At 33.7% G+C, this 14,653-nt stretch overlaps 1 pseudogene; it reads left to right on the top strand.

Annotated features, from left to right (window-relative positions):
- Positions 1-8,300: 8,300 nt before the first annotated feature.
- LOC128187498 (uncharacterized) lies at positions 8,301-13,887 on the top strand (annotated as a pseudogene).
- Positions 13,888-14,653: the final 766 nt, after the last annotated feature.

Below are 14,653 nucleotides of genomic sequence, written 5' to 3'. Positions count from 1 at the left end.
TTTAATGAATATTAATTCATATTCCTTTATTTTATAAAAGGAGCTGATTGTTACAATTTATTATTATTTTAAAAAAGTGGGAGAAATAAAAAGAAGGTGTAATTATGCTAATACATAATTTTGTATACTATTTTGTTTATTCGATGGCCTTACATATAAATTAATCTTGGCACGTTCATCGCTGACAATTCTTGGTTATCAAATAATTTGATTGATAATTATATATCCGGTTATAAACACTTTACCAAAATATCTTATTTCGCCTCGAGAAAGGGATACTAATTAGCGTTTCATTTACAATCTTTCATATTTAATTCTTACCTTTAAAACATACCTTACACTTGGTCATTTCTCTTAAATACAATTCGTTTAATGATTAACAAAATACATGTAGATATAGAATGTTTTAAAGTGCACTCGCTTATCACCGCTGAACCCGAGTTCTATCCCCGCGATCGACATTAGTTTAATAGACATGCTGGTTGCCCGCTTGGACACGTCGGTTTTCTCCGGGCACTCCGGCTTTCTTCCACATCGATGACCTCCTCGCGTTAAACATCCGTGCCAACGAAAGCTATTAATATAAGTTGTATAACTTGTTTATCAAACGTTTTTAAATAAAAAAAGGTTCAATCAGTTTACGAAAATGCTAATGTTAAAATCGTGTGTATTTAAAAATTGACTTTCCTATCCGATCTAGCAAAAGTATGATGTTCAGTGGGTCGCCCAATATTTATATGTTTGTCGTTCAAAACCCGGGATTTAAAAATATGAATGATCATTTATTCTGGGGTGTCCATCACATGTTGAAATTTTGCAGTGTCAGTTGACCAACAGAGGGGGGTAAATTGCGTAACATTACGTATGTGTATATAGAAGTTTGGGGTGGGTGACCTGCAGCAATTAGTGTGACTAGGAGTCCGCTAAATTGAAGTAATAGTCCGTTCTTTCAAACAGCAAAATTTTCCTGATAGAATAATTTAATTTCAAACAAATGAAAATTTGTTTTTAATTTAAATTAAAGGAACTTATTCTGCGTATTCATAACACAGTATTTACAAAATACATCCATAAAATTACCTTTTAATGATATACCGTACACTCGATTGAAATACAATTAACAAACGGACTATAATCAGGGTTAATCAGGAATGGAGAGAGTAATTGAAAACACAGCTAAAGTAAATTTTATATACACATCTAGTATTTGTACTTTTTAAAATGGTAAAAATGTGATTGTTTGAATGAATGTAAGTTTTGAATCATTATGGGAATCAAATGAACAAAGATGTGTGTTTGTGTGCTTAAGTACAAAAAATCTTCTTTACGCGATATGTGGTATATCATTTATTCCTCTAGCCATGTAAAAATTAAGAAAGTTTTAAATTTCAATTTTCTTAGAATTTTATATATTTTGATTTTGGAGAGAGAGAGAGAGAGAGAGAGAAGAGAGAGAGAGAGAGAAGAGAGAGAGAGAGAGAGAGAGAGAGAGAGAGAGAGTCGTCTTAACTTCTCACGGCACGTGGTCAGAGCACGGGTGCTATCACAGACAGGAAGTGTTATGTAATAGTTATACACACCCGTAAACACAGAGATAAATTTTCTATAAATTGTGCTGTACTTGTCATTTTCTATATACCTGTCTGAATCAGGCATTATTTTATCTCATGCAGTAAAGATAGAAGGCGCCTATGATCAGGGACTTTTATATCTACGTCCCTGGTATGATTTTTCTAAAAACGCCCGTTACGAAAACGTGTGCTATTTTGTGCATTTCAATCAGAATGCCGTTACGGCTACATGTACTACATACTTTAGCAGTTCACATAAAACATTAGGTATTTGAAATGATAGAGAGAGGGGGGAGAGAGTCTCAACATTCAATAAAATTCTTCACGGCACGTGGTCAGAGCACGGGTGCTGCCATGGTCAGGAGGTATTATGTAATAGTTACACACCCGTAAACACAGGGATGACTGATTGTCAATGTACCTGTCTGAATTATGCATTATTTGCTCGAAGTGAGTCTCTGGTCCATATCCTCCAACCACTAATATTACCAAGTAAATCTACTCTCTTGATCTCTCAAAACCTTTGATCCCTCGAGTAAAATTGCAGTCCCAGTTATTCATAATCTGTTGTTCTTTTACTCTCGATACTCCAAGTGGCCGGAATATGCAAGCGTTACCTAAGTTTAACACCTACTTTGTCATTTAAATGGCTCAATGGCTCAAGACGCGGGACCCGTGTAACGGGATTTTCTTCAGGTAACACTTGTCCTGCAAGGTGATAATTGTCCATGATTGACCATACCGTTGCCTAGACTATAATTAACACCGATCGTCCTAAATGTACATATAGTCGTATTTATTTAAAACGAGAGAGAGAGAGAGAGAGAGAGAGAGAGAGAGAGAGAGAGAGAGAGAGAGAGAGAGAGAGAGAGAGAGAGAGAGAGAGAGAGAGAGGCCGGAAAATATTTAATGAGTTAAATAAGAGTAAGATCGAGGGAAAACATACACGTTGCGTTGATGCCTACGGTAGCGACCTTATAATAGTACATCACGGAATATTTGTCTTCTTTAAATCTGTGGCTTATTTCAAATTATCATATGCAACAAATAATACTTTAAAATATTACTAATTTTCAAGTACACGTATATGCATGATTTTGCAATACACTGCTATGTTTGGGACTTTTGAACAACATAAACAAAATACATGTAGCAATAGTTTTCTCGAAGTTTTTGTTAAAAACAATTCAAAGAGAATAATGAATTTTCTTCTAATAATATTTATATCTAAATTCTAACAATAGTTAAAACAGAGCTTGTTTTCTCCTTCTTGGTTTAATCCCTAATACAGATAACACGCCTGTTACGGTGTCTTACACCATCACGGTAAAATCGTGACCCCGCGATCACCGCGATGACAATACCGCGACGGTGTATCGCGGAAAAGATTAAAACACCATCACGGTGTCGCGGGAAAATGCGGGATCCGCGTTGGCTGTAGTGTACGTAATTCAAAATCTTAACATGCTTTATGCTACGAGCCCCAGGTGCCTAGGAGGAGTAAGCATCTTCTGCTGATCGGTGTCGTATCATTTAAGGTCCGCCCTGTAAAATGGTCCGCCGGACCTTCAATGTTAACATTTAGGGTCCGGCTTTCCCATATAAGAAAAGGTCCTAACCGTAGTCACTTATTAAAAGTTCTCGTAAAGTAATTATTCTTTTTGCTCATATACATGTATCTTAAAGATGTGTTTGTTGATGTAATTCAATCGGACATTTGCGTATCGTACATGTTACTAATTAAATTACTTTTGGAATATTAAATATTGATAGCGGGTTAGATTTTGACCAATCCATTGCAAACGACTGTCCGCCTAGTTGAAAAAATCTTAAAACATTAAGGTAGGTTTGTCCTATTTGTCTGACGGTATTGATTTTTATCTAATGGCCTTTTTATTCTTTTTATTGGGGGAGGGGCCAAGAAATGCATTTCGTAATGTTTATATGATACTTGTGAAAAAAATGATTGCTCTATGTGGGTGAAGCAGGCAGGAATCTAAGACAAAATTTTACCAGGGTGTCAACATTTGCCTTTTTCACACAAATATTCTTTTAAAGAAAAAAATCACCTTAATTCTTTTGAGATACAAAATGCTAAGACAGCCGAAGGGATTGGGCTCTTTACTAAAATTTACATGTATTTAATGTGTTTAATTTCTTATAAACAAATTAATTCCTTTGGATACTCCCCTTCTTTGATTATAACAAAGGCAAAAGTCCAATCCAAGAATATAACTATAGAAAAAAGGGTCGAAGAATTGAACAATTTATTATAATTAGCATAACTTACACATGTGCCCTAGTGCAAATAAAAATTGCATTGATACGTAACGCTTGCCAGTATCGGTATTATATAACTTAATTGTAAAGAATATTTGATTTTGAAATGGGTCACGTTTTAAGCGTGTACCATATTAGAAAGATGTGCAAAAAGAGGACATATAAAATATCCATTGTTTACATGATTTGATAATTTCAAACAGTCAAACATCTGAAGGTGTGAAGCCTTTACACCTGCAGGGTGGTGTGTGTGTGTATATAACACCTGATTGAATCCATTGTTTAATTAACGACACCAATCTGTTTCATTTTCTGTTCGTAAAAGATCGACTGAAAAAATTAATGTTGAAAAAAACCACCAGTTTTAAACTGTTTATTTGTGTCCTAACTGCATGTAAAATTATGTATTTCCATTTACACTTGTGATGGATGTTTACTAAGTCACCTCGGGTAAGTTCTCCTTTAAAAGAATTGCACAATATCACTAATTTTATAAAAAAAAATACTCGAAATTGAAAAAAAAAAAATTCAAATGAAAAATATACCCCGGACCTTTTATGTTAGGCGGATCTTTTCTTATACAGGCCGGACCCTTTTAGTGCAAAGGCGAACCTTAAATGTTAACATTTATGGTCCGCCCGGACCATTTTACAGGGCGGACCTTAAATTATAGAACACCGGTCACATCCGCCGTGCGTCTTTTGTCTTTTCCACAACTTTGTACACGGTTAGGCTGACAGTAACCAAAGGCTTTGAATTGAATGCCCGTCCTTGATTTACTTTACAAAATCACGGATGACGACTGACCCCTACTATGTTGTAAAGCATCGTGCTATTTACATGTATATACACTTTCACTTTTTACCGGGGCCCACAAGTGCACTTGTCCTTTACATATAAAAAATTGAAGTACGAAGTAGTTGCCCCCCCCCCTCCCTTTTTTTTGCAGCACGTTAAAAATTGACGTGAAAGTAAAAAAATCAAGAGCGAAATTGAAGTTGTAAATATAGACCCCCTCTTCCAGATTAAGATTTTCATGATTTGAGAATTTGCCAGTCTTTGTGCAGGCCAGTCAAGATTTTTTGGATGAGTTTGCCCCCTTTCAAAAACGATGCTACGTGCCTGAACGAACAATCTAATGCAGTTGAACATATTTTTTTCTTTCTCTCTCTCTCTCTCTCTCTCTCTCTCTCTCTCTCTCTCTCTCTCTCTCTCTCTCTCTCTAATAAAGTTATTTTGTGAATAGAGGCGCAACGATTTAAATCTAGAAATTATTTGGCGGTCGTCAGAATGAAAAAGGAATACTCATATCATGTATACATGTAAAACTGTATGTCAGCTTTATTTGAATTACTGAAATTGACAAACCTTGATCGAATCTTTAAATAAAAATGAATATACTAGCAAATGATCTTGGCAATATTGTTTATCAGTAAATAAAGTCTTGTCTAACGGTATTGATTTCTATCTAATGGCCTTTTTATTCTTTTTATTTTTAAATTATGAATTTCCATTTACACTTGTGATGGATGTTTACTAAGTCACCTCGGGTAAGTACTCCTTTAAAAGAATTACACAATATCACTTATTTTATAAAAAAAAAATACTCGAAATTGAAAAAAAAAATTCAAATGAAAAAAATACCCCGGACCTTTTATGTTAGGCGGATCTTTTCTTATACAGGCCGGACCCTTTTAGTGCAAAGCAAACCTTAAATGTTAATATTTATGGTCCGCCCGGACCATTTTACAGGGCGGACCTTAAATTATACGACACCGGTCACATCCGCCGTGCGTCTTTTGTTTTTTCTACAACTTTGTACACGGTTAGGCTGACAGTAAACAAAGGCTTTGAATTGAATGCCCGTCCTTGATTTACTTTACAAAATCACGGATGACGACTGACCCCTACTATGTTGTAAAGCATCGTGCTATTTACATATATATACACTTTCACTTTTTACCGGGGCCCACAAGTGCACTTGTCCTTTACATATAAAAATTGAAGTACGAAGTAGTTGCCCCCTCCTCTCTTTTTTTTGCAGCACGTTAAAAATTGACGTGAAAGTAAAAAAATCAACAGCGAAATTGAAGATGTAAATATACACCCCCTCTTCCAGATTAAGATTTTCATGATTTGAGAATTTGCCAGTCTTTGTGCAGGCCAGTCAAGATTTTTTGGATGAGTGAGCTCCCTTTCAAAAACGATGCTACGTGACTGAACGAAAAATCTAATGCAGTTGAACATAATTCTCTCTCTCTCTCTCTCTCTCTCTCTCTCTCTCTCTCTCTTTTATAAAGTTATTTTGTGAATAGAGGCGCAACGATTTAAATCTAGAAATTATTTGGCGGTCGTCAGAATGAAAAAGGAATACTCATATCATGTATACATGTAAAACTGTATGTCAGCTTTATTTGAATTACTGAAATTGACAAACCTTGATCGAATCTTTAAATAAAAATGAATATACTAGCTAATGATCTTGGCAATATTGTTTATCAGTAAATAAAGTCTTGTCTGACGGTATTGATTTCTATCTAATGGCCTTTTTATTCTTTTTATTTTTAAATTATGAATTTCCATTTACACTTGTGATGGATGTTTACTAAGTCACCTCGGGTAAGTACTCCTTTAAAAGAATTACACAATATCACTTATTTTATAAAAAAAAATACTCGAAATTGAAAAAAAAAATTCAAATGAAAAAAATACCCCGGACCTTTTATGTTAGGCGGATCTTTTCTTATACAGGCCGGACCCTTTTAGTGCAAAGCGAACCTTAAATGTTAATATTTATGGTCCGCCCGGACCATTTTACAGGGCGGACCTTAAATTATACGACACCGGTCACATCCGCCGTGCGTCTTTTGTTTTTTCTACAACTTTGTACACGGTTAGGCTGACAGTAAACAAAGGCTTTGAATTGAATGCCCGTCCTTGATTTACTTTACAAAATCACGGATGACGACTGACCCCTACTATGTTGTAAAGCATCGTGCTATTTACATATATATACACTTTCACTTTTTACCGGGGCCCACAAGTGCACTTGTCCTTTACATATAAAAATTGAAGTACGAAGTAGTTGCCCCCTCCTCTCTTTTTTTTGCAGCACGTTAAAAATTGACGTGAAAGTAAAAAAATCAACAGCGAAATTGAAGATGTAAATATACACCCCCTCTTCCAGATTAAGATTTTCATGATTTGAGAATTTGCCAGTCTTTGTGCAGGCCAGTCAAGATTTTTTGGATGAGTGAGCTCCCTTTCAAAAACGATGCTACGTGCCTGAACGAAAAATCTAATGCAGTTGAACATAATTCTCTCTCTCTCTCTCTCTCTCTCTCTCTCTCTCTCTCTCTCTCTTATAAAGTAATTTTGTGAATAGAGGCGCAGCGATTTATTTCTAGAAATTATTTGGCGGTCGTCAGAATGAAAAAGGAATACTCATATCATGTATACTTGTAAAACTGTATGTCAGCTTTATTTGAATTACTGAAAGTGACAAACCTTGATCGAATATTCAAATAAAAATGAATATACTAGCAAATGATCTTTGCAATATTGTTTATCAGTAAATAAAGTCTTGCAAAAATTATGCAAACATATCTGTTAGTTGTCTGCGAGAGGAGGAAACCAACTGTATGCAAAGACATGCTAGCCTAGTCAAACTCAATGCGAGGAAATGATACTCCTTGTGAATTTTTAGTGATCGGTAAAAGAACTCTACTTGTATCACAGGAAAATAAAGATATGACAAGTGAATGCGGAAATTAGAAATATCGAAAACGCTTGGAAACATTCCCGATGGTGACTTGTTCTTAACTTGCACCTTCCTTAAAAAAATAAATACATTCTCTGTGATTTTATTTCTACTTTCATTAGGGAAATATTTTTGATGACTTCTACATCTGGTCGATTAATTTGACTCTTGTGGAAGCTCTCAAATCCGGACACACCAATTTTATATGCTTTATAAAGTCATTGTTCTATGGATTTAGGAGATTTTAAGTGTTTTAAATTTTGTACAAATGAGAGAGAGAGAGAGAGAGAGAGAGAGAGAAAGCATTTAATAATGATAAATGTACTATACAATGCAGGCGTTTGAAGACAATACACCTAGCCTCCTTGTTTCAGACCGTTAAGGGGCTTTTTTTTTAAATCCTTTAATGAAGATTTTCTTTAATCCATATACACATCAAATTTGAGAAATAACGGGAAATAATATATTTTCACCCTTTTCCAATATATCACAAAATGTAAGCTACTCTGGATTGTTTTATTAACTATATGTACTTTACGGTCAATTCAGAACGATACAAAGTGTATCTTTTTATTTATCAAACACACAGGACCCGGAGTGGTATAATATATATTTTATCTTTTTATATACACTACAGATAGAGAACAGGACTAAATGGTTTATTTTTATCGTGCATGAAACTTAAAATAATGACTATTAGTATATTGCAGGAAGAGAGTCGACTACCTCTTGGGTTTCAATTCGAGGAAGAGGGTTAACAAGATTTGTGACACCACCATTTGGTGCCTTTCTTACCCCCACCCTTTTTGCAGATCTTTAAGTTGACATTTGAATTGATGATTAAAGTTTTAAGATTGGAATGCAAACCTAATTTACAGGGGTATCGCTGGTGGAGGAGATTATGACATCGACTGAAACGGTGTCAGTACACTTTGTCTTCCTCATAATCTGGATCCAGTCCCATCAGATTTTCCTACTCATTTGCAAAATAACAACAGAGCATCGTCAAGCTTTATACATGGCTTCAAATACCAATACACGTACAGGAATGCTGCAGTAGATAATGATGTTTCCTGTGCTGTTTGTGACATTGTGCTTGTGTCATCCGTCATAATGATACCTGCCAAGATGATCTGTCCAGCGGGATGGTCTATTGAATATTCAAGAGTTCTAACAGCAGCAGCAGGATTTCGAAACCTCGCACCAAGTAAGATAGCAATCTTTTTGTAGAGATTTTGTGTCAAGTTATAATTATTGCGAAAGGAAAAGTGAACTAATGTGCCCGGTAAAAAGTGAAAAAAATGTAGATGCAAATTAAGCATATTCATCTCACATCATCTATTGTTATTTAAGGTAAGGTTTGTGGTTACAGGGAGATAACTCACACATTTTCATTGTGACGTAACACCAACTACCCTTTATTTCAGTTATGACGTCAAAATTTACATGACGTCATAATTGATTTCATTTTTTTTTTATTTCGCGGTTTTTTTTAGATTCAATGAAAAAATTAGAGGACACAAGCATTTTATCAGTTTCAACGAAAACGAAATCCGCATCATATGGTTTTGAATAGTGTTTTAGAAACATCAGATTACACATATTCTAAGATACGTTTTTTCTGAAATCGGTGGAAAGGTTTCAAATAAGATGTTTTCGTTTACATAATAGTAGTCCAAAATTAAGACTTTTGTTGCATTTTATTCTATTTTTAGATAGTTCATCAGAAATTAATAAAAGTGAATCATGATATTATTAGTGATATTATTTTCGAACATTTTAAGCATAAATAACCCCCATAATAGTCACCATATAAAATATACATATTTTCACGAAATTGTTTACATTTCATCAAAATGAAAATTGGAAATCATGAACTTTGACCTTTTGTAGTTATAAAACGGGACGGGCAAAATTCATTTCAATTTCATGAGAAAAAACACTTAAGTATAGTGAACAAAATGGTATGTAACTTTGGTACAACCTTTAAAAAATGCAAGCCGCAAACCTTACCTTAAACCATAAGAATCAACAAGTTTTAGCGCTAAATTTAGTGTATATAAAAGGCATTTAGAACATAGTAAGGATCAGCCGACATTCGTGATTTTATATAGTAAATTGAGGACGGACATTCAATCCAAAGCCTTTGTTTACTGTCAGCCTAACCGTGTACAAACTTGTGGAAAATACAAAAGACGCGTTATACATTTAGAAACCTTCTGTGAAAATAAGAAGTTTGTACAACATTGGGCTGGTACCTAAAATATAAAAAAATGCATGAAAATTGTAAGGTTTTTACTATAGCATGTGAAAGCTATTACCTGCGTGACCCATGTTTGAACCTACGTATGGAACAAATTATTTCAAACAGTCACGTGGGTTCTATCCAGGTAGTCTTGTGTTATGTGCTCACTGTTAAACACTGACACGGTTTAAATCGCTTTCCATTGACTTTGTATGGTCCGTGATGTTTGTTTGATCACTATGGTAATATGCAACTTCAAAGCTTTATAATTACCTCGCACAACTTGTTGCGAGCGGGGATATAGCATCGCTGCTGTGCGTTAGTGTGTATGTATGTGTGTATGTGTGTCCATTTTCAGCTTTTTACAAAATTCAAAGACAACCCTTACACGAATGTTCATCAAACTTAATACACTTCTTTGGCATGGTAAAAAGAAAAAACCATATTGATTTACAAGTCAATTGATTAAATATTTTTAAAACTATCGTAAAAAACTGAAGTTAGATCAGGAATCTTAAGTATGATTTGACAATAGACATTTCTGGTAATTTTATAAAAGACGAAGTAAATCGCTACCGTATGCATTTCAAATGAACAGCTTGATATTTCATGGGGATTCAAATCTAGTCAAGGTAAAAAAAAACCAAGCATTTTGTAGCATTGGAGATTTAGAAGATTGCCTATAGTTGAAAGTTTAAGCGGACAAGAGATTAAAGTCATCCGATTTACATCAAAACAAGCAGTCGAATTTCAGACAATTTTTCCCGTATTACTTAGAATACAACTAGTCCAAAATTCAGAAAAAACTTTAACAGATATCGCACATTTGTCACCGGAAAATTGTTTCATATTGATCGATAATAGCTGCATATCTACTACTATGGGTTGACATACGACAAACAACGAAAATTGTGTCAACAGAGCAGACTACAGATCGCTAGATCTTCATTTACGTTTCATAATGTCTACGGATCGTTTATGTATATTTATATAATAATGAGTGTCACTAATTGAGTCTTAATTATTAAACTTAAAAGCATATTTTTTGAGGTTCTGCTAGGAATATGAAAACTGTACAACTACGTAATCAAATGTAACCCCCCCCCCTCCCGAATTTATACACCACAAAGCTTGTGGATTGGGATAAAATAGATGTTATGAATTCAAAGTGGTTTTACGAATATGAATACTTGTGTCATATTTTTTCGGATCTGATACATTTATCTGTATTTTCCTTAATAATGCATTCCTCCCTAAAATAAGTCATATCGCGAGGAGCGCAGTTTCAGAAAGAAACTTAGCCTTTTCGAGTTTTGCAAACCTCTTTGATAATATATTGATGAAATTATCAGCAATTTTTAATCTACACGTATTTAAATGTTCACTTCACCGGTTTCCATCACTGGGTCAAGTTTTGCAAAATCTATATCATGTCTATAAAAATTGTTTCCTCTGAAATACATTTTCTGGAAGTAATTTTTTTTAAAAACCACTTAGCGGTGTCCATGTTCGATTTTTTTTTCAGACTTAAAATAATACATCAAGTATAATTCAGCAAACGCGATAATCGATCCAACAACAGAATAATGTCTACTCCCTCTGATTTAAATAGACAAAGTTCATGTAGGTTCCATAAGATTTTTCCGAATTTAGATTATCTATAGGCATTTTAAAATCTTCAATTGTTTAAACTATATGCTAGTTTTGGCAAATTTAAGCTTGTATATAAATCAAAAGCATCAGTGCGTGCTTAAATATTACGCGAAAAAGCAATTTGTTGATATTTTCTACATAAAGCGGCACTGAAAATGGGTCCATTCTCTATACCATAAGTGCATTTGCTCTTTGTTTGGTCTCTAGATTTTACGGTTGTTGTCTTTTGCCAGTATATAAACGCCGAAAAATTCGACCAAAGAATTTTTCTCAGTGATCCCTTTACATATATACACAGTACCCGAAACGTTATTTTTTACAATCTTATCCTATCGTATCGTGTATCAATCCTATCGTATCGTGCGTGTATACTGTTCTATCGTGCGTTAATGCTATCCTATCGTGCGTGTATACTGTTCTATCGTGCGTTAATCCTATCAGGTTTATCGTTTAATTTCAACAATTATTCCGTTTATCCTATCGTGTTAATCGTTTCGTGCCTTTTCATAAACAAGTAAATTTATTACTACATTGCAACTCGTTCGGTGCGCCGTATACGAATATTTATCGAACAAAAATTGTAAAATCCTATCCAATATTCCGTTAGGATACTAATTTTTATTTTTTTAGATCAAAATTAACCAATACTTTATGTAAATCATATCTGTTAACATTAAAAATGAAAAACGAAGTTCTTAGGAACAAGGTAACATATTTACCTGTATACCGAATATATTAAACCGTACGCAGAGTGTATACCTGCGTAAACATTAATTTTTATGCAATATAATTTTCATTTATAGATACAAAACTATTTATGATATAATTTATATTTAATTAAAACCCAAGTTGTATTTTGAGCCCGTTATTTTCCGTGTGATATTTGATTTCAGGCTGAAATGTTCTCGGCAATCAGCTAGGGTGTGTGGTAAATAAAACAATGTTAACAAATCGTACGCGGAATGTGTATCTGCGTAAATATTTATTTAACTTGTCTGTAATAATTCGTTTTTAATGCATCATTTTCTTATACAGAAAGAAATGTACTTATGATAGATTTTATATTTACTTTATACAAGAGTTGGATTTATATAATTAAACCCGCTATTTTCCGAGTGATTTAATCTCGGGCTGAAATATTCGCGGCGATCGGCTAGGATGTTCGGTAATGAAAACAATTTTAACATTACAGAAAATTTATTGATCATTAAAGCTCATTATTTTAGTTGAAAAAAAAAATTACTGGCAATTTTTATACATTTTATAAATGATGCAGCGATGATTTAACAACTCGGCAATTGTTACTAAAAAGAAATTCCACGTAAATCTTTTTTTGTACGTGTTCTCTCTCAAAATCTGCCATCATCAGTTTGTTCGTAAATAACGTTTAAAGCGATCATACGTTTATCATGAACATCGTTTATCCTTTCCTATCGTGTATCAATCCTATCATATCGTGCGTGTATACTGTTCTATCGTGCGTTAATCCTATCCTTTCGTGCGTGTATACTGTTCTATCGTGCGTTAATGCTATCCTATCGTGCGTGAATCCTATCCTATCGTTTATCTTGTAAAAAATAACGTTGCGGGTACTGTAGCACAAAATGTTTTTTATATCAAGAAAGAATTGTGAGCTCTTTATCTTGCTTTTAATTTGTAAACTGGTGTAAAGCCCTTAGCTACGCTTTGGAGCATTGGAAAAAAAGGGGGGGGGGCGATAAAATTACCAAAAATTGTTGATATTACCCATTCAAATGAAAGCAAAGGTAGTTCAATAGATCAAACTTTTATTGTTTTTGTAGCCTTTAGTGCAAGTTCCAAACAAACTTGCTGAAGCTTTGCTCATTTAAATTTTTCAAGGATCTACCATGATTATTATCGTCTACACCTACATACCATTTGTGAAATATTCTTCTCAATACATGTATGTAAAAATCTGCATTTACATATTAGATTTGGAATGTATATGCAATCTACAAAGGTATTGCTGGTTAAGGAAATTATAATCGGAATGGACACGGTGCCAATACTCTTTTCTCCCACACAATCCGGACCAAGTTCCGTCGGATTTTTCAACCTGATGTTCTCTGTAAGGTTTGTAATGTTACACCTGTGTCATCAATTATTATGACACCTGCCAAATGACATGTCCTTTGGGATGGTCTATTGAATATGCAAGAGTCTTAACAGCAGCATGTCAACATTCTGGTCTTGCTATACGAGAATATTTGTGCATGGATTAAAATGCTGAATACCTTATGGACGGAACTCGACAGAACTACGATCGAACATTAATTCATCCCGTCCAAAAGGCCTGTGTAACCCTCCCATGTCCGCCGAACAAGAAGTTACAACTGATTTCACTGTCTTGGAAATGAATGTTATAAACCTCATTTGGATTTAAAATTATTATTGTTCAAAATACTAAATGATGATAAAAAAAAATACAAACTTTTCACTCTTTGTTTACGTTTGATTTTTTCCAAATCAGTCATTATCAATAAATAAACATACTGAAATTCTCTACAAAATATAAAAGTTACAAATATGTTAATAGAATAATTAAAATTTTTGTCGTCCACTTGTGTTTTCTAATGCTAAAATATATCATCAAACTAAAGATAATTCAGAAATATAAAACTTTAAAAGTTTATAATAGACTAAAGTATACAACACAACAATATCAATGGTTATCAAAAGTTTGGTATAAACATTTGAAAGTTAAACTAATTATATTTAGAACTGGTATTGGTCTTGTTTGAATTAAGGGTTATCTTGCCCTTTTGATAAATTCGTCTACAGTACACCAGCTTTATATTTTCATTGTTGTTTAAAACCAATTAGATCCAGTTTTTGTCATTTGTACACTCATAGAATGAAAGCTTTTTATTTCTTTTCTTATGAAATAAATGCAAATAAAGTTAAAAAATTTAGTGTTAGTCGATAACGAATGAGGTTTTTTATTAATGCAAAAATAAAGTAAACAATGGTCAAAAATGTAAATTCATTTATATGCATGACCAGTTTTCAAGATCAATATATTATACATTATCAATCAAAGTTTTTCAATGATCAGATAAATTAAGAGAGTCTTGGCAAAACTCATGTAAGAGTGTTTTTCTGCATACAATTAATAAACTTATT

This window comes from Crassostrea angulata, chromosome 6, assembly GCF_025612915.1.
Source record: "Crassostrea angulata isolate pt1a10 chromosome 6, ASM2561291v2, whole genome shotgun sequence".
NCBI lineage: Eukaryota > Metazoa > Mollusca > Bivalvia > Ostreida > Ostreidae > Magallana > Magallana angulata.
The sequence above is the reverse complement of the archived record's forward strand: the minus strand, read 5'-3'. Positions and strand labels throughout refer to the sequence as shown.